Source organism: Mizuhopecten yessoensis, unplaced genomic scaffold (genome assembly GCF_002113885.1).
Source record: "Mizuhopecten yessoensis strain PY_sf001 unplaced genomic scaffold, ASM211388v2 scaffold3453, whole genome shotgun sequence".
NCBI lineage: Eukaryota > Metazoa > Mollusca > Bivalvia > Pectinida > Pectinidae > Mizuhopecten > Mizuhopecten yessoensis.
Genome location: NW_018405052.1, coordinates 677,829 through 704,129, shown reverse-complemented (window position 1 = coordinate 704,129; position 26,301 = coordinate 677,829). Strand labels below are relative to the sequence as shown.

Sequence of the window (26,301 nt, the reverse complement as noted above, 5' to 3'; positions counted from 1 at the left end):
TATCGGTGATACAACAGACAAATATATCCCGGTGATACAACAGACAAATATCCCGGTGATACAACAGACAAATATCCCGGTGATACAACAGACAAATGTACCGGTGATACAATAAAAACAAATATCCCGGTGATACAACACACAAATATCCTGATGATATAACAGAAAAATGTATCGATGATACAACAGACAAATATCCCGGTGATACAACAGACAAATATACCGGTGATACAACAGACAAATATATCCCGGTGATACAACAGACAAATATATCCCGGGGATACAACAGACAAATATCCCGGTGATACAACACAAATGTATCGTTAATACAACAGACAAATATCCCGGTGATACAACACACAAATATCCCGGTGATACAACACACAAATATCCCGTTGATACAACACACAAATACCCCGGTGATACAACACACAAATATCCCGGTCATACAATAGACACATATCCCGGTGATACAACGGACAAATATCCCGGTGATACAACAGACAAATATCCCGGTGATACAACAGATAAATTTTTCAGACATACATCGTTATTTTCAAAATTTGACCTCTTAGAATTGGGGGATATAGGGCAAGGTAATTTATTTAAACAAACACTGTAGTACATTGTATTTCATCAAAGCCTGTTACTAGTCAAACATCATCACACTGGATCTGATATGTGTGACCTTTAAAGTGTGTCAAGCTCATTCAATTGAAAAAACTTGGTAGCCCTTCCTACCAACATGCCATTGGCGAAATATCACCATCCTTTGCCTTTTAGTTATTGAGAAGAAGCCATTTAAACATTTTGACACATTTGACACCTGTGACCTTGAAAGTTGTCAGTGTTATTGATTCGAACGAAAGTTTTAGTCCTTTATCTCGGGATGATAGTTGACAAATATCATCACCCTAGACATTTTTGGTAATATAGAAAAAGTCATTTAAAGATTTCGACATATTGACCCCTGTGACCTGCGACCTTGTAAGTGGGTGAAGGTTCTTCTTTTGAACAAACTTTGTAGACGTTCATCCAAGCATACTGCTGGCCAAATATCGTCACCTTGGCCTTTTATTAATTGAAGAGAAGATGTCGGTCAAAGTCATTCATTCGAAGAAAAATTGGAGTCCTTCATTCCCTATGTCACTGGCCAAATATCACCATTTTATACCTTTTGGTTACATTTTGTATTTATACGAATAAACCTGGAAGCCTTTAATCCCGGCATTCTACCGACCAAACAACATCACCCTAGGCCTTTTGGTTATTGAGAAGAAGTTCGGGCAGAAAAGCTACATACATATATATTTCTTTCGTAAATTGTTCGTTGCTACAGTAAATGGGCAAGCAAGTCAGAAAATTACCGTAGAAATTAGATGTCTTCTTCTTTAGAAATTCCAAAGAGGTGTAAAGGAAAATTCTAAAAGATGTTAGATTCGATTATGGGCGATCCATGTGAATTGTACTTGGTACGTCCATGAAAGCTGGCATATGTTCGACCATTGTCAATCTAAGCATGGTCAAACATCTCTGTAATACTCACAGTTAATTATTTGTCAAACAAAAAAACTCTGTTTAAACTGACAATAAACCCTACGAGCAGATTGGTATGACTGTCTCCGTCCCTCATTGGTTTGATTTACCTGCCCCTCCCCCTCTGTCCCACCCTCCCTGATTGTCGGGACCAGTTCCATGTCTGTCTTTATCTGTGGCAAGTTATGACTCTTCAGCAATAGAGGAAACAAGAAATCATCCTTAATTAGATACGGCATAGACCTGTACGGTCATTAAGTAGAAAAGGGTTGTTATCTTACAGGGGCACATAACGTAATGAATCACATCTTTCTCCCGACACCAAATTAATCGGTGAGCTAATTTATATCCCCCTACAGAAGTAGATGTGACCGAGGTGTGTAAACAAAGTAATGATGCATCAGCAGATATTTAGTTTTTGTATATTAGTTCGTTAGTCTGTGAAGTTGATCGTTTTGTTTGGCGCGCTTTTGTGTTACCGTTGCCAGAACCACGAAGACCGTGTAAGTACGCAATTGGTGTAGGTGTTTCCTATGATGAACCATGACAGCTGCCCGCCCCCATTGTTAGTCTCAGAGCGCACCTCGTTCACCCCTCCTATAGCCTTCGACCCTATCTGGGACTCATGTCCACTCCCCCTCCCCTCCCCAACTCCATCACAATATCCCAACTTGACATTTACAACCACAAGATGCTTTCCGAAGTCGCTGATCTCTATGACACCGAAGTCCACGTGCTCACGTACAGGGGAGTGTTAGTACAGCTACATGACATAGAGAACCTGCTATCAATCTAAATAAAAACGTACTCGTTTATGTATACGATGTATAACTATGGACAAACATCTTATATATATCTTTTTCACATAATGACCATTTCTTAACCGGCGTTTGCCGTTAATGAGTAATAATGAGTTAATTAAGTGTTTTGCTCAAATATATGCAGACGTACGCACTTTCATCTCCATTACATCATGGAAAAAATATGTTAAAACTGCGTGAAAATCCCATAATAAACCTGAAGTGTTGGTGAGTGGTTCATTCGTGTGGCATTCCAGGACAATCAATGTTCCGGAGTAAATAGAAAGTTCATATCAAAGCTGTGTCATTGACACAAACGGACATGTCATTTACTGGACGCCGTCCCTTTTAAAATACCATTTTGTAGACAAGGTATATTTACCGATTAAGAGTATTACCAGTTAATGGAACATCAGTTAGAAAGCTTGGCGTAGTCGCGGTAAAGGCCCGATTTGAGCAAACATTTGCCAAACGTTCGGAAGAAACAAATAACAACCAGGTTTTCACTCATTTTATGTTAACCTCTAGATGTGGCTCGTTGACACCCATGTGCCATGCTTAATAGAAAAATTATGAAAAAACGTCTGGCAGGTAGGGTCCTGGCAAATACTAATATTCATTATTTACATTTGATTTTCCAAATTCACTGTACGTGACTCGTGTTTTTTTCGCTATGGACCCGACTTGAATAAATTTGATGTTCATTGTTTAGCCATTGTAAAAATAATTTGATATCAATTAAAAACTTTGACTCCTGTTTCGGACACCGAGAGGATTCGGATTGAGAACAACTGTAGTCCGTGAAGTCAGACAGCTTTTAAGTTCATTGATAGGTTAACATCTCACGATTACTTGGTATTGGAAGAGCTGGCAATTATATAAGCGATGGAGTGTTCTTAAGTATGAAACGTTATTTTCGTTACTTAACTCTACCTGCCTATGAGAGTGGAACATATTTCCGGTGTCTGTTCGGTAAAATTGAAGTGCTTTGAATATATTATAGGTGGTCGCTGGTGCTGATGAAACGCTCGTTGATTGCATAATAAATTGTGTGTATACTCGTCCACGTAAAGATCCTATTGTGTGGCATTTACTTCGATTGCGCGAGCCAATTTGAATTGGAATGCTGCCACCGTAGACAGGGAGGTATGGAGATCAAGTTGGCTGGACATTGGTTATTAAAAGTGTTTCTAACAAGCTGTCTACGATAAGCCATCTGACCGGTTCTTAGCCAGAAAACGTTTTAGCCTTGCACGGACTCCGGGTTTGGGTCTCGGATACACTGTCGGCCGAGATACAGTATACCATCTGTAGCTCAAACCAGGAATGACCGATTGCGGTGAAGCCTTGCACTGATTAATAATTTCATGCCCCACGTAACAGAAAGTGACCAACAGGTTTTATCACTGTAAAGTAACCCCATCCAACTATTCCTAGCTTTTACATCATCGCACAGTTCAGTCACAAAGTTTGAAAGGTGCGTGAATATATAGTTCGGAATTAAACTTGGAATTTTAAACACATAGCGAAATAATATTATAATGATTAAATAGCGGGTTTTTTTTCAAAAACAAATGAGATTTATATATTGTGTTTTTTTTGTGTATTAAAAATGAGGTTTCATGTTTTTGACATTGTTTACGCAGTAACATTTCGTAATTATATATTTTTTTATTATTTTGTGAGTGAAAATTGCCTATTTATATGCACTTAAGTTTAACAGATATAACAAAAAACATAATAAATATAGCCATTGAAAAAGCTTACCTCAAACGAACTCCTGATGTGAATAACGTTGGAAGAATCACTACACTCCAGACAAGCTGACCGCACAACACAAACGGAAATGATTCCGCTCGAACATATAAACCCTCCAGAGGCGATATGGGGAGGGATCCTGACTCACGACCGCCCTAAGCCCACCACTTGTGCCACTAGACAAGTACATATCGCAGTGATACGAAGCAGGGTGCATTGGTAACATGAGAAGAGACAGGCGCGCACGAGATGTACGCGCGCGAGCTCAGTTATGTTTCCGTCATGGCTATGTTCTCGTACAAATCGTTTTCTTAATCATAATTTAATATCTGTCTTGATATTTTTGATGGTGGCAAATTGATTTCGATCCAACAACATCCCTTGCCAAACATAAGGTCAGACGGGGTGTGTGTACTGGTTACGTCAATGCAGTAAATAGGCAAGTGTGCTCAATGTTCTTAGCGGAGATTTGTTTCATTAATTCCACGTCTACTGGAAAATATTTATGAAAGATTGCAAATATTTCAATTTGTTTGTATATTCGGTGGAGAGTGGGTTGGGGTTGTGGGGTTGTGGGGGGGGGGTACCTTTTTATTTTGGGTGGGAGCGGGGGTGAATTATATGTATGAATTTTGAACAAACGGACCCAAGTATTGTAGTGACATATTGATGATAGTGTTGGACGTCATTACACAGCTTCAAAAAACTTGATATAGAGCAAGATATCAAACGGCACTGGAGAGTCCAACGAAATTCAAATTCAAATATCATTGCGGTTAGATACACTAGCGTACCAGGGCCATGTGGTTTCTTTGTATCCTGTAGGTCGGGTCAACTTTCAAATAAAGATATCACAGAGTGTATCTTTGAATCGTCGCATACACTCAATACACACGAACAACGTGACAGGTGCGAGTTGATGGAACAAATGTTAACTTTGGGACACCTCTATATCATGGGTCCAGTTTACGTCAGAGAGTCTTCTTTATTATTTTAACACTCATCTACAGTGGCTGATTTGTGCCATTTCTTTATTTCGTCATTTCGCTCCGAAAGGACGACACTTAACAAGCCTTAATTCTCGTTGTGTCGTCTTTTCGCCCCGAAAGAACGACAATTAACAAACCTTAATTCTCGTTGTGTGGTACACAAATTTCTACTGTGTCAGCTATTATTATTATTTCTTTATTTCCTCCAAATTGAAGAGTTTCAAAAATATACAGTGTAGTCAAAATACAAATCAAATATTATTAATTGATTCTTACATGCACATAAATACATCAGTTAACTACAGAGATGAAGAGAGTAGTTAATGAAACTTGAATTAGTTTGAGTTCCGGATTTTCTTCTGACCAGCTGGCGATAGGAGGAGACAACTCCTGTAAAATGACGTGCATATGTAATTACACATGGCACCCGAATTGATTTGTCATACCTGTGTCCTAGACCCTATCAGACAACAACAAGTAGGTACATCAATGCATTACTTATCCCTAAACACTATGTTATTACATATCATATTCCTTTAATATAAACAGAAATATCGTGCTATGTAGATGATTTCTAAAAATGGACAGCTATATAAACATTGTGTTATACAAATACATGAAACGTTAAACTGCTAATACTTATATTAGAATCACAAAACCTTGCATATATTTCCAATAATATGTAACTACATTCAAAATATACAACCCGTTTATATTTACTTTGAAACACAAATTACTGTACACAATGAAAAAATGACTATTCTATCATAAGGGAGATCCTCCGGAAACCATCTCTGCTACACATGTGTGTCGCCGAGAGTCTGATGCTTATGAATTATGATTTTAATCTAGGAGACCAAGTCCCTTCTTGAGTTGTCTTCTGACTCTCACACTTTTGACGTGCTTCCAAATACCTTTATAAGCAAAAGTTATTATCAAATTAGGAGTAGGTTGATAATGCCAAAACTGAATGAAGTGATGAACAACAAACAATGAGGAGGATACTGTAGCGGACATCGTACTGTCTGGTAAATTCCTACGTCTTTCTATTCTGCTTACTCGCTATGGAGAGAACCTTGTTGATATTCCTACATGCAGATATAGCACAAATAATGGCAAGAGTCTCTGTCACATTACTCGCCACTCCTATCCCGATAAAAATATCACTGTATGTAGAAAGAATGTTTTTGAAGGCGTCGAAGCATCCGACAGAATAGTAACCGGAAGTAATGGTGTTTGTACATGCGTTGTTTGAAAAGGTGGTGTAGTCGTTGACTGTGGCACCACAACAGCTTTTCGGAATGTCTTCTGATGGAGCCGTCCCCTGCCACACAGTGTTGTCGAAGTCGTTTGTCTGTCATGTGACACCGTTAACACCACAGCACGATAGTTGTATGAACTGATGTGACGTCAGATCGTCAACCTGGTAGTTGTTTAGTAGCTGCGACAGGAGTTCGGCTTTAACTTTTGATTCTAAATCTGTCTTCAGTACAATCCAAAACATGGCTATCGTCACCTATCCTGTCATGAGTACCAATACAACAGCGGCGTACACCGATAGAAGTACACGATTGCTACAGCACGCGCCAGCACGCGCCGCACGCTCCCAGGGCCGACAGAATAAAGATGACCGCCCCAAGACCGATGAGGGCTATTGAAAGACCACTTGCGGCCTGGCCTAGAGAGAGGCTTCCGAAGGAAAGCTGGTCAAAGAAGGGGCAGGATACTGTCGTTGAAGAAGCTTGTGTTCAGTTGTACAAGAATACCCGGTACAATCTAAACTCAACAAGATAAAGAATTCGTTGAGAGTTTTCCTCCACAATTTAGGTCAGTCATGCTGCTGATGTCGACGGTCTGGTTTTGTGGCTATGTCACTTCACTACATTAGTATTACACCCATGGAGGTACGTCCTTAGCTGTTAATTGGACATTAAAAAAGATGAAACCAATCAAGTCCACGGCGTTCATTAGTTTAAGATGGTTACGTACCGCGGGGCGCGTATACCTGTGACCACTCGGCCTTAGCTTGGTCATTGCACGTCGGAGCACGTCGGACAGACACGGCTCAAGCTCGGAAATAATGGAAACATTTTGTGACGTCATACCACAACCTTAAATTTTCCAGGATTTTCATTCGGGCACGTTTTTACGTGTATAACAGATGGTACAACAGGTGTTGCATCATGACAGGCAAACATGGTTTAACAAGGGGATATACAGGAGTTCAACAATGGTATACCTTCTAACAATAACAGTATAGCAAAACCCGAGTCAATCGAACAAAACAACTAATTTGTAAAACAATGAGTTATGTGATAATAAACATTATTTGGGCCTGCTCCGATTTTTGCCGACATAAATCAAAGAAGACGTTGTAAGCAAAAAGGGAAATGAGTATTTCTATTTCACAAGTTCGTTTCCTTTTGAAAATGTAGCATCCTTTTATTTCCCCCTACAACTTCGTATTTTGGAAATATTCTTTTAAAAATAGCAGCGATTATAGACCTTCAGCTGTTGCCGACATTAACGTCAGTAATAATAATAATAGTATTTATTCAGGTAAAATAGGCATATTATTACAAGATATCACAATTTGAGAATAAAACATACAATTAAGATCACAATGTAGCTTGTAAATAAAAAGAATGTTTTGTATTAAGACTGAGAATAAGAATAGATCTATCATAATAAAAGGTTTCTTAATTCAATCCTTGACATATATCACGGAGTATAAAAATCTAAAAAAAGGTCCACTGTAAAAAAAACCCAGATATTATTATAAAAGGAGACAGACTATTTTTTAGTACATAAAAGTAGATATAAATAAGTCGCATAATAGTAGTGGTGTGTGCCATTTATCTAGGATTACCCATAAAAGCCACAAAGTTGCTTATTTCCAATGGGTTTTTTTTACATGGTCAGCATATCGATAGTAAGCTGTTTTACGAACATAACAATTACACATCGACATTTGATAAAAATATACATTATTTCCTATAAAAATCTCTAAATCATTAAGAAATGCTGCTCATTAAAATTGAATAAATTATTTTCTACCACAATAGGTGGGATTTTATTCAACTCCCAAGGCATCAATTAATCTTTACAACTGTTGTATAACATATTGTTTATACCACACGTGGTATAAATTCTAAACGCGTTTTGATTGGCTGACAGGGTAAACTTTTACCGGGACTCCTTTGAATGGACAATTTGGCGGGAAAGCCGCTTCATGCTGTGGCAGAAATGATGATACACAGAAAGTTGTTCGTCATTGTTTTTGTGATAATAAATTTCTTATGTTGGTTTCTATAAACTTATTGCTTTGAAGACAATAAATGTTACGTACTTGTTCTGATTTGTAATAAATCATAATATTTCCACATATTTCTGAAATTGTCATTTTTGCATATTAATTAGCGGCATTTTACTACAGGTCATATCCTTACGCCCCATCTGATATCGTAAACAAAAATACATATCAATTTCCTCGGAATATTTTTTATTGTGGTAGAAACAGGTCACACAAACTCGTGGTTGCCACATACAACAACCACTCGTTGTGTAACCTCTATATAATAAGCTAAAATAAGCTGACAAATACTAATCTGTTTTACAATTGAAAACTGTTTTTAGCTCACCTGCCCGAAGGGCAGGTGAGCTTATGCCGTACCGCGACGTCCGTCGTCCGTCGTCCGGTGTCAACTTTTCCCTTTAAAAGTCTTTATCTCCTGAACGACTGATTGGATTTTAACTAAATTTGATATGAAGCATCCTTGCGACCAGGGGCTCAATGGATTTATGAAATAGGGGTGTGGCCCCCTAGGGGGTTTAGTAAGGGGCCAAAAAGGGGGAAATTAAGAAGAAAGAAAAAATCTTTTTCTCCATTTCCAGAAATGCTAACACCAAATACTACCCATAGCTGTAATGGCATTTGGGTGGTTTATAAAATTTGCGATTTTTATGTCTCCCAGGGCCCCCGTTTGCCCCTGAGGATGGGGTGAAATTTAGTATAGTTTATATAGGAAATAGACATGACAGGCCATATCTTCCATTGTTTTGAAAATACTTTGTTCATATTTGAGAGAAACACTTATTAGGGGAGGAGGGTCTGCTTGTATAAATTGCGTGAGCCTGCCCCCCTAGGGGCTGGTTAGGGGCTGAAAAGGGGGGGGGGGGTAGGGAAATTTTAAAAATCTTCTTATCCAGTTCTAGAAATGCTAGAATCAAATACTACTCATAGCTGTAAAAGCGTTTGTGTGGTTTATAAAAATGGTTGCGTCTGAGGAGGGGGTGAAATTTAGTATAGTTTATATAGGAAATATACATAATAGGCCATATCTTCCAATGTTTTGAACGGAGTTTGCTTATATTTGATAGAAATACTTGTTAGGGGAGGAAGGTCTGCTGATACAATTTTTGAGACCCTGACCCATAGGGGGCTGGGTTTGGAGTGAAAAAGGAGGCGAATTTTAAAACTCTTCTTCAGCAGTTCCAGAAATGCTAGTATCAAATACTACTCATAGTTGTAAAGGCCTTTGAGTGGTTTATATACTATGTGATTTTCATGATCCCCAGGTACCTCGTTTGCCTTTGGGGAGGGGGTAAAGTTTTGTATTGTTTATATAGAAAATTCGACAAATGAACAGCCATCACATACTTTTTATCTCCAACCCAACTAATCTGCTAGTAATAGTAACAACCTTAATTCTTTATGAATTATAAAAGTCTCCATAGTAACGCTTCCAAGTTCTTACCCTGCATGTCTGAAGTGGTTACAAATTGGCATTACAGAGCAAATGCAAATATTGTGCCATGATTGCTTAAATAACCAGGTGAGCGATACAGGCCCCCTGAGCCTCTTGCTTATGTATATTTTCTGTCTTTTTAGTGTCTCATAAGTCGATTAACTGTGGCTGGATACTGATCTAGTTTTGTGTACATTTTACCTGTTTTATATGTAGACCAATATGTGACACTTTCATAAAATTGAATTAAATTTAAAAAAATGTGTTTTTGGTGCCCCTTTGTTGTCCTACAATTACTTTGACTATCTGACAGCTACATTGTAGTCTAAAAGTTGTTTCGAGTGCAGTTGAGTCATGCTTCTCTTTCGGGGAAAAAAATAAAATCCCGTAAAATTCGTATATCGATGTTTTATTCCCGTAAACAGTTCAGTATAATGCTTAATGTTACAACTGAGCTAAAACGCTGCAAAGTTTGACTTGCAAATTAAGTTTAAAATATGTTATTCAAAAAGAGCGTGTTGATTGTTTTCGTGGCTTGGTGGGAACAGGAAGTAATCCTATGACGTCACAGATAACGTGACCTTGTACCACTTGGCATAAACATGATTCGACCATTGTAATAAATATATCTGATGTAACCAGCTTTACAAGATAAAAATGAAATGCATATATGTAGATTTTATATTGCATAATGTATCGTAAGTCAGAATCGGCCGGTTGTGTTAATATTACCTTGTGTAAATGCTGTATTTTATGTATGTATTTTAAAACATGTGAGACTTTGATAAACTATTTAACTATACGTACCACTAGGCTGATATAGAGAAGGCGTTATCTTGACTGTCCTCTGGATGCCAAGAATGACGGAGTCTCGATAACTACATGTACGCCTAATATTGAATCATACGAGTTTTGAATATAAAATAATGAAACATCGAGACCAAAATCCATTCAGCTCACCAGTATAGATAATCGGTAAAAAACATTAAAATCAATTACATAACATAACATCGTTACATCGTGAAGCTACATATATATGTCTGATGGTGACTGATCTTCGGAGTCCCATGATTATTGAAACCAGCATTACACCGACGATGTCACAATGTAAATGTTGCCACAAGCACTATAAACCAAATACCTTCAAATTCATTTAGGAAATGAAAAGTTTATTTTTCAAAACATTCACATATGCCGATATGAATGCATTTTTTTAAAAACTTTCATCTGTGTTGCACAAATCCCTTTGGTGCTGTATGTTAATTATGCATGAATAGGATTTGCTTTCATACTGGCATGAATACTAAAAAGAAACAAAACAAAAACCCGTTCAATAGATAGTTTTCATTTAGCAAAAACCCAAGTTTTCCCTAAATCTTGGCGGCATTGCAGTTTCTCTATCGGCAGGACAAACTCACATTCTGGAAAGCCTGGCGTCATCTGAATGTTTGCCTCTTCCTATTTTACTTAGTCTAACGTTATGTAAGACGGAGGAAGAATCGAAATGGTACCGCTCGAATAGAGTCCATTGCCAATGAATACAGTGTCTTCTGATAGTGTTTATATATAGGGACTTGTAGTTGTAATGTAAATATAGTGGTATGAAGACATTGATAGTTTGGTTAATGTATCGATATAGTTGAACCACATCATGGCTATTGCGACAAAAGATGTTCGCAAATGAAAGCGATTCTAACATATATTCCATATCTGAACACCCGGAGTAACATGGTCGAGTGTTGCCTTATTTATCACTAGCTGGCTACGTTCTCACACGGCCACTGTGTTGCCGTCATGGTTTCTATTTCCTACATTAGTTTAAATGTTGCGATTGCATCCAAAAAAATCTTGCGTATTTAAAAACATATAATCAAAGGGAAGTAAATCTCGTTACCGTAGACAGGGAAACATTGCGATTGATTTAACTGTGATATCAGAGTTAACCTTCTTTGTTCATCTACTAATGGAAACGGACAGACGTTAAAAGCATTTAAAAGAGGTCATCTTCCTTAAAAATAGTATATAATGGTTTGATAATGGCAGAACTATGCAGATCAAAGTATACTGAATTTTGTAACTACCAAAAAGTGAGGTAAAAAATATTAAGAAAAAAATAAGTATATTGTGGCAGTAGACAATAGATACTATTCTGTCCGTAATATCAATTAATGTCTGTATTACGTCACAACATGTCTCGTACTCCGTTACATTATGTCTCGTACTCCGTTACATCATGTCTCGTACTCCGTCACAACATGTCTGGTACTACGTCACAACATGTCTGGTACTCCGTCACATCATGTATCGTACTCCGTCACAACATGTCTCGTGCTCCGTTACATCATGTCTCGTACTCCGTCACAACATGTCTCGTACTCCGTTACATCATGTTTCGTACTCCGTCACAACATGTCTGGTACTCCGTCACATCATGTATCGTACTCCGTCACAACATGTCTCGTACTCCGTCACAACATGTCTCGTACTCCGTCACAATATGTCTCGTACCCCGTCACAACATATCTCGTACTCCGTCACAATATGTCTCGTACCCCGTCACAACTTATCTCGTACTCCGTCACAACATGTCTCGTGCTCCGTCACAACATATCTCGACCTCCGTCACATGATATGCTAAAACTCTATCATAACTTAAGTCATATACTCTGAATTAGGCACGCTAAATAATTTCCATATGCCCAAAGAAGATATTTAATTGAGGTCATTGTTTATGGGTTTCTTTTAGTTATGATTTTCTATTAAACACGTGCAATTCAACGCCAATGGTGTTAATTAACACGCACACTTACTGCGTCATCTATTATCAAAATTAGAAAACGTTTAATTAGTCAGGTTATGTATAGTCGTATTGTTGAGATGACTGAATGTGACGTCACTGTAGGTCATTGGATCCTTGAATAACGTATTCAATATTATGATATTTCAGTATGTATTTAATGAATATGACGTCCCTGTAGGTCATTGGATCCTTGAATTATGTATTCAGTATCTGATATTACAGTCTGTATTTGATGAATATGACGTCCCTGTGGGTCATTGGATCCTTGAATTACGTATTCTATATCTGATATTACAGTCTGTATTTGATGAATATGACGTCCCTGTGGGTCATTGGATGCTTGAATTACGTATCCAATATTATGATATTTCAGTATGTATTTGATCAATATGACGTCCCTGTGGGTCATTTGATCCTTGAGTTACGTATTCAGTATCTGATATTACAGTCTGTATTTGATGAATATGCCGTCCCTGTCGGTCATTGGATGCTTGAATTATGTATTCAATATTATGATATTCAGTATGTATTTTATCAATATGACGTCCCTGTAGGTCATTGGATCCTTGAATAACGTATTCAATATTATGATATTCAGTATGTATTTCATCAATATAACGTCGCTGTAGGTCATTGGATGCTTGAATTACGTATTCAATATTATGATATTCAGTATGTATTTCATCAATATGACGTCCCTGTAGGTCATTGGATGCTTGAATTACGTATTCAATATGATGATATTTCGGTATGTTTTTGATCAATATGACGTCGCTGTAGGTCATTGGATGTTGAATTACGTATTCAATATGATGATATTTCATTATGTAATTGATCAATATGACGTCGCTGTAGGTCATTGGATGCTTGAATTACGTATTCAATATTATGATATTTCAGTCTGTATTTGGTTAATATGACGTCACTGTAGGTCATTGGATGCTTGAATTACGTATTCAATATTTTGATATTTCAGTATTTATTTGATCAATATGACGTCCCTGTAGGTCATTGGATGCTTGAATTACGTATTCAATATGATGATATTTCAGTCTGTATTTGGTGAATATGACGTCACAGTAGGTCATTGGATCCTTGAATTACATATTCAGTGTTCTGACATTACGGTCTGTATTTAGCTCTCTTTGCCCCCGTTTCTATGGCGACGTTTATAACAAAAACTTCCTACACAAATAACTTTGATATACATTTGAGTTGACAGATCCATTATTTCTATTGAATTAGGTGAAAGAATATTTTAACAGATGAGTACAACTCTGTCCCACCTGAAGTTTATCTGGTTATTTGTGTTTATACATATGTACGTAGGAAGGAGATAGGATGCCTGCCTAGTCCTTAATTTCGCTTTCTGATACATATTGATGGTCTATATTATGTTCTGCAATAATAATAAAAGTCGAGAATTACTTTCATCTCATTTATCCAACATAACTTGAAATAACATATGCTATATACTCCCTTTCTTCACGTTCATATCAATGGTCACCTTACTTTACGACTTAGATTTAGCGACCGTTAAACATAATTTTATTCAATAGTTCAATACAATTATACCAAACAGACAGTATCGGAGGAATGTGCAACAATCTTAAAGCTTGTATGAATCGTCTCTAAAATTAAGTGCCAGCATTTTTCGGAACCCGAGAAGTTCAACAAATAACACATATTACATTTTCTGCATCTTACCAGAAGATCTACATTTTTTGGTGCAGTGAATAGAGAGAACCATTTTAATTGGTCAATGCAAAAAGTTATTTACACACTATGACATATAATAACCTTTCGATATCAGTTTTATCAAGTTATAGAAATCAATGTCTCAGTGGCAAAAATGCAATACGATTCGGAGGTTTTTTTCATAATCCATAATGTCCAATTTGTCAAAGTCTTAATCGAAAAATATGCATCGTTCTGTATTTGGCGAAATCAGTGTTTTTTTATGGAAATTGGGTAAACAAGGCCATTCTGTATGTGAATTCCCAATAGGAAGACTTTATATAGAAACTCATTTACACGTAAACAGATAACGCCCTATACCGTTTTATGATTATACATGTACAATGCATATCGCATATTGAAAGAAAGTTCATATCTCCCCGAGTGGACGAGTAAAGAGTTTATAGCGGAAGAACGTTCTGTTTGTAAGATTATATCAGAACATCTCTGTCCTGTTTGTAAGATTATATCAGAATATCTCTGTCCTGTTTGTAAGATTATATCAGAATATCTCTGTCCTGTTTGTAAGATTATATTGGAATATCTCTGTCCTGTTTGTAAGATTATATTAGAATATATCTATCCTGTTTGTAAGATTATATCAGAATATCTCTGTTCTGTTTGTCAGATTATATTGGAATATCTCTGTCCTGTTTGTAAGATTATATCAGAATATATCTGTCCTGTTTGTAAGATTATATCAGAATATCTCTGTCCTGTTTGTAAGATTATATCAGAATATCTCTGTCCTGTTTGTAAGATTATATTGGAATATCTCTGTCCTGTTTGTAAGATTATATTAGAATATATCTATCCTGTTTGTAAGATTATATCAGAATATCTCTGTTCTGTTTGTCAGATTATATTGGAATATCTCTGTCCTGTTTGTAAGATTATATCAGAATATATCTGTCCTGTTTGTAAGATTATATCAGAATATCTCTGTCCTGTTTGTAAGATTATATTGGAATATCTCTGTCCTGTTTGTAAGATTATATTAGAATATATCTATCCTGTTTGTAAGATTATATCAGAATATCTCTGTTCTGTTTGTCAAATTATATTGGAATATCTCTGTCCTGTTTGTAAGATTATATCAGAATATATCTGTCCTGTTTGTAAGATTATATCAGAATATCTCTGTCCTGTTTGTAAGATTATATCAGAATATCTCTGTCCTGTTTGTAAGATTATATTGGAATATCTCTGTCCTGTTTGTAAGATTATATTAGAATATCTCTGTCCTGTTTGTAAGATTATATCAGAATATCTCTGTCCTGTTTGTAAGATTATATTGGAATATCTCTGTCCTGTTTGTAAGATTATATTGGAATATCTCTGTCCTGTTTGTAAGATTATATTGGAATATCTCTGTTCTGTTTGTAAGATTATATCAGAATATCTCTATTCTGTTTGTAAGATTATATCAGAATATCTCTATTCTGTTTGTAAGATTATATTGGAATATCTCTGTCCTGTTTGTAAGATTATATTGGAATATCTCTATTCTGTTTGTAAGATTATATCAGAATATCTCTATTCTGTTTGTAAGATTATATCAGAATATCTCTATTCTGTTTGTAAGATTATATTGGAATATCTCTGTCCTGTTTGTAAGATTATATTGGAATATCTCTATTCTGTTTGTAAGATTATATCAGAATATCTCTATTCTGTTTGTAAGATTATATCAGAATATCTCTATTCTGTTTGTAAGATTATATTGGAATATCTCTGTCCTGTTTGTAAGATTATATTGGAATATCTCTATTCTGTTTGTAAGATTATATCAGAATATCTCTATTCTGTTTGTAAGATTATATCAGAATATCTCTATTCTGTTTGTAAGATTATATTGGAATATCTCTGTCCTGTTTGTAAGATTATATTGGAATATCTCTATTCTGTTTGTAAGATTATATCAGAATATCTCTATTCTGTTTGTAAGATTATATCAGAATATCTCTATTCTGTTTGTAAGATTATATTGGAATATCTCTGTCCTGTTTGTAAGATTATATTGGAATATCTCTATTCTGTTTGTAAGATTATATCAGAATATCTCTATTCTGTTTGTAAGATTATATCAGAATATCTCTATTCTGTTTGTAAGATTATATTGGAATATCTCTGTCCTGTTTGTAAGATTATATTGGAATATCTCTATTCTGTTTGTAAGATTATATCAGAATATCTCTATTCTGTTTGTAAGATTATATCAGAATATCTCTATTCTGTTTGTAAGATTATATTGGAATATCTCTGTCCTGTTTGTAAGATTATATTGGAATATCTCTATTCTGTTTGTAAGATTATATCAGAATATCTCTATTCTGTTTGTAAGATTATATCAGAATATCTCTATTCTGTTTGTAAGATTATATTGGAATATCTCTGTCCTGTTTGTAAGATTATATTGGAATATCTCTATTCTGTTTGTAAGATTATATCAGAATATCTCTATTCTGTTTGTAAGATTATATCAGAATATCTCTATTCTGTTTGTAAGATTATATTGGAATATCTCTGTCCTGTTTGTAAGATTATATTGGAATATCTCTATTCTGTTTGTAAGATTATATCAGAATATCTCTATTCTGTTTGTAAGATTATATCAGAATATCTCTATTCTGTTTGTAAGATTATATTGGAATATCTCTGTCCTGTTTGTAAGATTATATTGGAATATCTCTATTCTGTTTGTAAGATTATATCAGAATATCTCTATTCTGTTTGTAAGATTATATCAGAATATCTCTATTCTGTTTGTAAGATTATATTGGAATATCTCTGTCCTGTTTGTAAGATTATATTGGAATATCTCTATTCTGTTTGTAAGATTATATCAGAATATCTCTATTCTGTTTGTAAGATTATATCAGAATATCTCTATTCTGTTTGTAAGATTATATTGGAATATCTCTGTCCTGTTTGTAAGATTATATTGGAATATCTCTATTCTGTTTGTAAGATTATATCAGAATATCTCTATTCTGTTTGTAAGATTATATCAGAATATCTCTATTCTGTTTGTAAGATTATATTGGAATATCTCTGTCCTGTTTGTAAGATTATATTGGAATATCTCTATTCTGTTTGTAAGATTATATCAGAATATCTCTATTCTGTTTGTAAGATTATATCAGAATATCTCTATTCTGTTTGTAAGATTATATTGGAATATCTCTGTCCTGTTTGTAAGATTATATTGGAATATCTCTATTCTGTTTGTAAGATTATATCAGAATATCTCTATTCTGTTTGTAAGATTATATCAGAATATCTCTATTCTGTTTGTAAGATTATATTGGAATATCTCTGTCCTGTTTGTAAGATTATATTGGAATATCTCTATTCTGTTTGTAAGATTATATCAGAATATCTCTATTCTGTTTGTAAGATTATATCAGAATATCTCTATTCTGTTTGTAAGATTATATTGGAATATCTCTGTCCTGTTTGTAAGATTATATTGGAATATCTCTATTCTGTTTGTAAGATTATATTGGAATATCTCTGTCCTGTTTGTAAGATTATATTGGAATATCTCTATTCTGTTTGTAAGATTATATTGGAATATCTCTGTTCTGTTTGTAAGATTATGTTGGAATATCTCTATTTTGTTTGTAAGATTATATTGGTCCTGTTTGTAAGATTATATTGGAATATCTTTATTCTGTTTGTAAGATCATATTATATTATATTGTCCTGTTTGTAGTGTTACATCGAAAGGTATTTGTCATGTTTGTAGGGTTACATCGGAAGGTCTTTGTCCTGTTTTTAGGGTTACAACGGAAGGTCTTGTCCTGTTTGTAGGGTTACATCGGAAGGTCTTTGTCCTGTTTGTAGTTTTACATCGGAAGGTTGTTTTTTTCTATTTGTAGGGTTACATCGGAAGGTCTTTGTCATGTTTGTAGGGTTACATCGAAAGGTCTTTGTCCTGTTTGTAGGGTTAAATCGGAAGGTCTTAGCCCTGTTTGTAGTTTTACATCGGAAGGTCTTTGTCCTGTTTGTAGTATTACATCGGAAGGTCTTTGTCCTATATGTAGTGTTACATCGGAAGGTCTTTGTCCTGTATGTAGTGTTACATCGGAAGGTCTTTGTCCTGTATGTAGTGTTACATCGGAAGGTCTTTGTCCTGTATGTAGTGTTACATCGGAAGGTCTTTGTCCTGTATGTAGTGTTACATCGGAAGGTCTTTGTCCTGTATGTAGTGTTACATCGGAAGGTCTTTGTCCTGTATGTAGTGTTACATCGGAAGGTCTTTGTCCTGTATGTAGTGTTACATCGGAAGGTCTTTGTCCTGTATGTAGTGTTACATCGGAAGGTCTTTGTCCTGTATGTAGTGTTACATCGGAAGGTCTTTGTCCTGTATGTAGTGTTACATCGGAAGGTCTTTGTCCTGTATGTAGTGTTACATCGGAAGGTCTTTGTCCTGTATGTAGTGTTACATCGGAAGGTCTTTGTCCTGTATGTAGTGTTACATCGGAAGGTCTTTGTCCTGTATGTAGTGTTACATCGGAAGGTCTTTGTCCTGTATGTAGTGTTACATCGGAAGGTCTTTGTCCTGTATGTAGTGTTACATCGGAAGGTCTTTGTCCTGTATGTAGTGTTACATCGGAAGGTCTTTGTCCTGTATGTAGTGTTACATCGGAAGGTCTTTGTCCTGTATGTAGTGTTACATCGGAAGGTCTTTGTCCTGTATGTAGTGTTACATCGGAAGGTCTTTGTCCTGTATGTAGTGTTACATCGGAAGGTCTTTGTCCTGTATGTAGTGTTACATCGGAAGGTCTTTGTCCTGTATGTAGTGTTACATCGGAAGGTCTTTGTCCTGTATGTAGTGTTACATCGGAAGGTCTTTGTCCTGTATGTAGTGTTACATCGGAAGGTCTTTGTCCTGTATGTAGTGTTACATCGGAAGGTCTTTGTCCTGTATGTAGTGTTACATCGGAAGGTCTTTGTCCTGTATGTAGTGTTACATCGGAAGGTCTTTGTCCTGTATGTAGTGTTACATCGGAAGGTCTTTGTCCTGTATGTAGTGTTACATCGGAAGGTCTTTGTCCTGTATGTAGTGTTACATCGGAAGGTCTTTGTCCTGTATGTAGTGTTACATCGGAAGGTCTTTGTCCTGTTTGTAGTGTTACATCGGAAGGTCTATGTCCTGTTTGTAGTGTTACATCGGAAGGTCTTTGTCCTGTTTGTAGTGTTACATCGGAAGGTCTTTGTCCTGTTTGTAGTGTTACATCGGAAGGTCTTTGTCCTGTTTGTAGTGTTACATCGGAAGGTCTTTGTCCTGTTTGTAGTGTTACATCGGAAGGTCTTTGTCCTGTTTGTAGTGTTACATCGGAAGGTCTTTGTCCTGTTTGTAGTGTTACATCGGAAGGTCTTTGTCCTGTTTGTAGTGTTACATCGGAAGGTCTTTGTCCTGTTTGTAGTGTTACATCGGAAGGTCTTTGTCCTGTTTGTAGTGTTACATCGGAAGGTCTTTGTCCTGTTTGTAGTGTTACATCGGAAGGTCTTTGTCCTGTTTGTAGTGTTACATCGGAAGGTCTTTGTCCTGTTTGTAGTGTTACATCGGAAGGTCTTTGTCCTGTTTGTAGTGTTACATCGGAAGGTCTTTGTCCTGTTTGTAGTGTTACATCGGAAGGTCTTTGTCCTGTTTGTAGTGTTACATCGGAAGGTCTTTGTCCTGTTTGTAGTGTTACATCGGAAGGTCTTTGTCCTGTTTGTAGTGTTACATCGGAAGGTCTTTGTCCTGTTTGTAGTGTTACATCGGAAGGTCTTTGTCCTGTTTGTAGTGTTACATCGGAAGGTCTTTGTCCTGTTTGTAGTGTTACATCGGAAGGTCTTTGTCCTGTTTGTAGTGTTACATCGGAAGGTCTTTGTCCTGTTTGTAGTGTTACATCGGAAGGTCTTTGTCCTGTTTGTAGTGTTACATCGGAAGGTCTTTGTCCTGTTTGTAGTGTTACATCGGAAGGTCTTTGTCCTGTTTGTAGTGTTACATCGGAAGGTCTTTGTCCTGTTTGTAGTGTTACATCGGAAGGTCTTTGTACTGTTTTTAGGGTTACATCGGAAGGTCTTTGTCCTGTTTGTAGTGTTACATCGGAAGGTCTTCGTCCTGTTTGTAGTGTTACATCGGAAGGTCTTTTTCCTGTTTGTAGTGTTACATCGGAAGGTCTTTGTCCTGTTTGTAGTGTTACATCGGAAGGTCTTTGTCCTGTTTTTGGGGTTACATCGGAAGGTCTTTGTCCTGTTTGTAGCTTTACATCGGAAGGTATTTGTCCTGTTTGTAGTGTTACATTGGAAGGGCTTTGACCTGTTTGTAGGGTTTCATCGGAAGGTCTTTGTCCTGTTTGTAGTGTAACATCAGAAGGGCTTTGTCCTGTTTTTAGGGTTACATCGGAAGGTCTTTGTCCTGTTTGTAGGGTTACATCGGAATGTCTTTGTCCTGTTTGTAGGGTTACATCGGAAGGTGTTTGGCACATATTTTAACTTGTCCTGATTTACAAAACTTTATGTTTTTTTGTACTGAAAAAAAGATATTTTCTTGATGAATTATGTAATTATGCAGATGATGTATCAGAGATGTAAGATTAATAGTCCAAATAATCACCGACTCATTCTATTGATTTTTTAATGAAAAAAGGAAGGAGAACTTCAACGCCAACTTTACATTGAGTGTTGTGAGATATTTTGTTTTTGTAAGAGTTGAAGTCTTGTGATTGATCAGATTTGGTCCTCGTGTGTTGAAGCTATGGTCAATTTTTCCATGTTTCTAAAAAAGTCTTGTTGAAATACAAGTAAATAGGAAGATTGCAAGTTAACGACAGGTATTTTTAAATTAAAAATGGCTTCCGAGATTACGAAAATGACGTCATCATGATGAAGACGTTATATAGGCGAAGCAGTACCACTCAGTTATACTGTATGTGAACAAGAATTTTCATTCGGTTGGTTATTTATAACGTACTTCGTATAGCTAGTGACGTAGATGGGGACTGACAAGTGCTAACGGGCAAACATTTGATTTCCCCAGGACGATATCATCCGAGGTTAATACGCGATTATGTGGTTTCCACTGCACGGACACAAATTTAGTTCAAGCTTTCATGTGGGTTTCTCAAGGTGCACGATGCTAGCTCGTTTTGGCATCAACATCTCCATTAATAATATGATTGTATGATTAAAAAAAACCACACGCTAATCCAGTGTGATTTTTTTCCGCCTGATAAACAGAAATAATATAATTGTGACGACAACGTCCGCAAAACATTGTTGAGAACGCTGTGAGGGTATGTCTACCATTACGGAGTCGGCGAACACGAACGTCTGACTCCGGGAAACGCTTGACGGGAGCGAAGGAGCTGCCTAGGTGAGAACTAATGAACATGTCGCCAATCTCGGAGCTTGTGACGTCATTGTGAACATGATTACAACGAAGAGGGTTTATTGCTAGGGTGTTGCATGTTACAGGTCACGTGATCACGGTATAATGAACCTACTTCCTTTCGCCTCCCACTGTAACATTTCTGCCTGACTGCGGTTGCGGTGTTCCGGGAACAGGCCTTCCTGATTCCACAGTCACTCATTCTATAAAACATCATGTCATTCACTTCAATAACCTGGTAATATGAAAAGTATTAATTACGATGACCAATTGCGGCCGGACACTTAAGCTAAATTTTGTATTTAACAAGCAAATTCGTGGAATTTATATCCCCCGTTGCAGGACATATTGTAGGTTAACATTATTGAGGTTAGGTTTCAACATGTGAGTATCGTGCTGTTAAAACATAATGAATAGCTTGAAACTTGAAGGAAAGAAAAGCCCTATACCTCATTGATTATCCGAAAAAACAAAGCATGAGTTGGATGTGCATAAGAAATTTGGTTGAAACATCTTAACAATAAATACAGCAACAAGTACTAATTGTAATGGGGGACCAGTATAGCTGTCCCCCCCCCCCTAAATTGCAACCAATCAGAATCCTCTGTGTATTTACATTGGCAACGAAACGTATGCGATTGAATTTGCAGTCCCCTAATACCCCTTTATACCAATTTTCATCGAAATCAAACAATTTCTAAATTGCGACCAATCAGATGCCTTTTTGTGATTGCTATGTTAACGTAACGTATGCAATTTTATTCGCAGTCCCCTTATGCCCCTATATATCAATTTTCATAAAAATAAAAATATATCTAAATTTCGACCAATCAGAAGCCTCCCATGTGGTTGCTATGGCAACGAAACATATGCGGTTGAGTTCGCAGTCCCCTTATACCCCAATACACAAATTTTCATCAAAATCGAACAGTATCTAAATTTCCACCAATCAGAAGCCTCCGTGTGGTTGCTATGTGGTTGCTATGGCAACGAAACCTATGCGGTTGAATTCGCAATCCCCTAATATCCCTATATACCAATTTTCATCCAAATCAGACAATATATAAATTTCGACCAATCAGAAGCCTCGTGCTCTGTGTGATTGCTATGGTAACGAAACTTATGCGGTTTTATTCGCAGTCCCCTAATACCCCTATATACCAATTTTCATAAAAATAAAAAAATATTTAAATTTCGACTAATCAAAAGCGCCTCCATTTGGTTGCTATGGCAACGAAACCTATGCGGTTTTATTTGTACGGAAACGAAGCGCAGCAGATAATGACGTTTTTCATTATTCAAGGGGCCATAACTCCGCCAAATGGGGTCCGCTGAAAATGGTCATCGAACTTGGCCGAGCCCTTAATGCAGTTAACCCTGTGACCAAGTTTGAAGAAAATCGGTTAATATTTTCTGCAGTTATTGCACGGAAACGAAGCGTGACAGACAGACAGACAGACCTATATTAATATCCCCCGTTTCTTGGGAAACAAACAATCGTGTTTCACTACCACAAGGGTGATGAATATATCATTACATTATGTATACCGAAATAGAACAATAACACAACCGTGATGATGATAAGGATTATGAGCGATTATTTGTTCGTCTCAATTTCTCGGCTCTCATGTACTTCTTATAAACTTATCTAGAGAAACTCGAGCGCGTGAGGTTAACACAATAATTTATTTCCGCGCTATAATAAATATAATCCAATATGGCACGCTATTTTATAGATAAAGATGAAGCATAAAGTATGATTGAAAGCCAGCGTTTCACGTTATGATACATGTAGTACAGCTATGCAACACAGTTCTGTTCAACCATATCCTGCCATGATGTGCACTAAAGGATTTATGAGAATATGTATGTTTGAACGGAAGTATGTTGTAGAAAATTACAAATGTTAAAAGATCTGTTTCAATCATGATATTTACTTTCTTTACTAATTTCATATCACGTGTCATGTTGTTTTTTGTATTTTATTTTTTGTTTTGTGTTTTGTTCATTAAATTTTAGATGGACTGTTTCACTAATTGCTGGAATAGCTATTCTTGCGGAAACAAGGTCATGTTTACTATGGTTACCAGCCCCGTCAGACAACGATCGATAACCGTTCGGAAATTTTCATAAAAATGACGACAATTTATCTCACGGTGTCACTTTGATATTTCGTTACAAATGACATATGGACACGGTCAAATATCGTCGTGACCAGCATTAGCTAAAAGATAATTATCCTCTAAAAGTCGGACACAGAAATCCATTTGGTTTATAATCTCACAGACATATCCACAGTGGAATTCATAATAAGAAATTATTTCAACAGCATACATAATCAAGGGTTGGCCCTGGAGAGTAATTCAATTGCACGATTAGTCTATATTTATTACACACATATGGTGTAACTTGTGTGACGTCATTCGGAGCTGCTGTGCTGACGGGAAGTTCGTTGGCAAGCTGAGATCTACATTGAACCGCAGACTATGGCATGTTTCTAGGTTAATCGGTGGCTAAATCAACTGAACAATTATTTATATTTGTAGGCATGTTGGAGAAGCCAACTAAATAAATTGACTAAAACAGAAGCATATTGCACATGTATACTAGTTAACGATATCAAACGATTCCAGACTATTCTGGTCAGAAGAGATAACACAGTTTGGTCAGAAGAGATTACACAGTTTGGTCAGGAGACATCACACAGTTTGGTCAGAAGAGATCACACAGTTTGGTCAGAAGATATCACACAGTTTTGTCAGCAACGATCGTACAGTTTGGTCAGTAAAGATCGTACAGTTTGGTCAGTAAAGATCGTACCGTTTGTTCAGAAGAGATCACACAGTTTGGTCAAAAGAGATCACACAGTTTGGTCAGAAGACATCACACAGTTTAGTCAGCAACGATCGTACAGTTTGGTCAGTAAAGATCGTACCGTTTGGTCAGAAGAGATTACACAACTTCGTCAGACGAGATCACACAGTTTGGTCAGAAGAGATCACACAGTTTGGTCAGAAAAGATCACACAGTTTGGTTAGAAGAGATCATAAGTTTGGTCAGAAGAGATCGTACAGTTTTGTCAGAATAGATCACACAGTTTGGTCAGAAGAGATCACACAGTTTGGTCAAAAGAGATCATACAGTTTGGTCAGAAGAGATCACACAGTTTGGTCAGAAGAGATTACACAACTTCGTCAGACGAGATCACACAGTTTGGTCAGTAAAGATCGTACAGTTCGGTCAGTATAGATTGTACAGTTTGGTCAGTAGATATCGTAGAGTTTGGTCAGAAGAGATCACACCGTTTGGTCAGAAGAGATCACACAGTTTGGTCAGAAGAGATCGCACAGTTTGGTCAGAAGATATCACACAGTTTGGTCAGTAAAGATCGTACAGTTTGTTCAGACGAGATCTAACAGTTTGGTCAGAAGAGATCGTACAGTTTGGTCAGAAGAGATCGTACAGTTTGGTCAGAAGAGATCGTACAGTTTGGTCAGAAGAGATCGTACAGTTTGGTCAGAAGAGATCGTACAGTTTGGTCAGAAGAGATCGTACAGTTTGGTCAGAAGAGATCGTACAGTTTGGTCAGAAGAGATCGTACAGTTTGGTCAGAAGAGATCGTACAGTTTGGTCAGAAGAGATCGTACAGTTTGGTCAGAAGAGATCGTACAGTTTGGTCAGAAGAGATCGTACAGTTTGGTCAGAAGAGATCGTACAGTTTGGTCAGAAGAGATCGTACAGTTTGGTCAGAAGAGATCGTACAGTTTGGTCAGAAGAGATCGTACAGTTTGGTCAGAAGAGATCGCACAGTTTGGTCAGAAGAGATCGCACAGTTTAGTCAGAACAGATCACACAGTTTGGTAAGAAGAGATCACACAGTTTGGGCAGAAGAGATCACACAGTTTGGTCAGAAGAGATCGTACAGTTTGGTCAGAAGAGATCGTACAGTTTGGTCAGAAGAGGTCGTACAGTTTGGTCAGAAGAGATCGCACAGCTTGGTCAGTAGGCTTCACACGGTATAGTCAATGCATATCGTGCAGTTTGGTCAGTAGGGAACACACGGTTTGGGCAGTAGATATCATGAAGTTTGTTCAGACGAGATCACAAAGTTTTGTCAGTACAAATCCCACAGTCTGGTCAGAAGAGATCATAAAGACTGGTCTTGGCAGATCATATAGTCTGGTCAGTAGAGATCATACAGTTTGGTCAGAAGAGATCGTACAGTTTGGTCAGAAGAGATCATACAGTTTGGTCAGAGGAGATCGTACAGTTTGGTCAGAAGATATCACACAGTTTGGTCGGAAGAGATCGTACAGTTTGGTCAGAAGAGATCTCACAGTTTGGTCAGAAGAGATCACACAGTTTGGGCAGAAGAGATCACACAGTTTGGTCAGAAGAGATCACACAGGTTGATCAGAAGAGATCCCACAGTTTGGTCAGAAGAGATCATACAGTTTGGTCAGAAGAGATCGTACAGTTTGGTCAGAAGATATCACACAGTTTGGTCGGAAGAGATCGTACAGTTTGGTCAGAAGAGATCTCACAG

At 36.9% G+C, this 26,301-nt stretch overlaps 1 protein-coding gene across 1 annotated transcript in view; it reads right to left on the bottom strand.

Moving 5' to 3' along the window:
- Positions 1-4,273, bottom strand: part of LOC110447523 (SPARC-like) — a 22,061-nt gene extending 17,788 nt beyond the window's left edge. Inside the window, exon 1 of the mRNA XM_021493290.1 lies at positions 4,104-4,273. The gene's annotated coding sequence lies outside the window, so the exon portion shown is untranslated. The remainder of the gene's footprint in view (positions 1-4,103) is intronic.
- Positions 4,274-26,301: the final 22,028 nt, after the last annotated feature.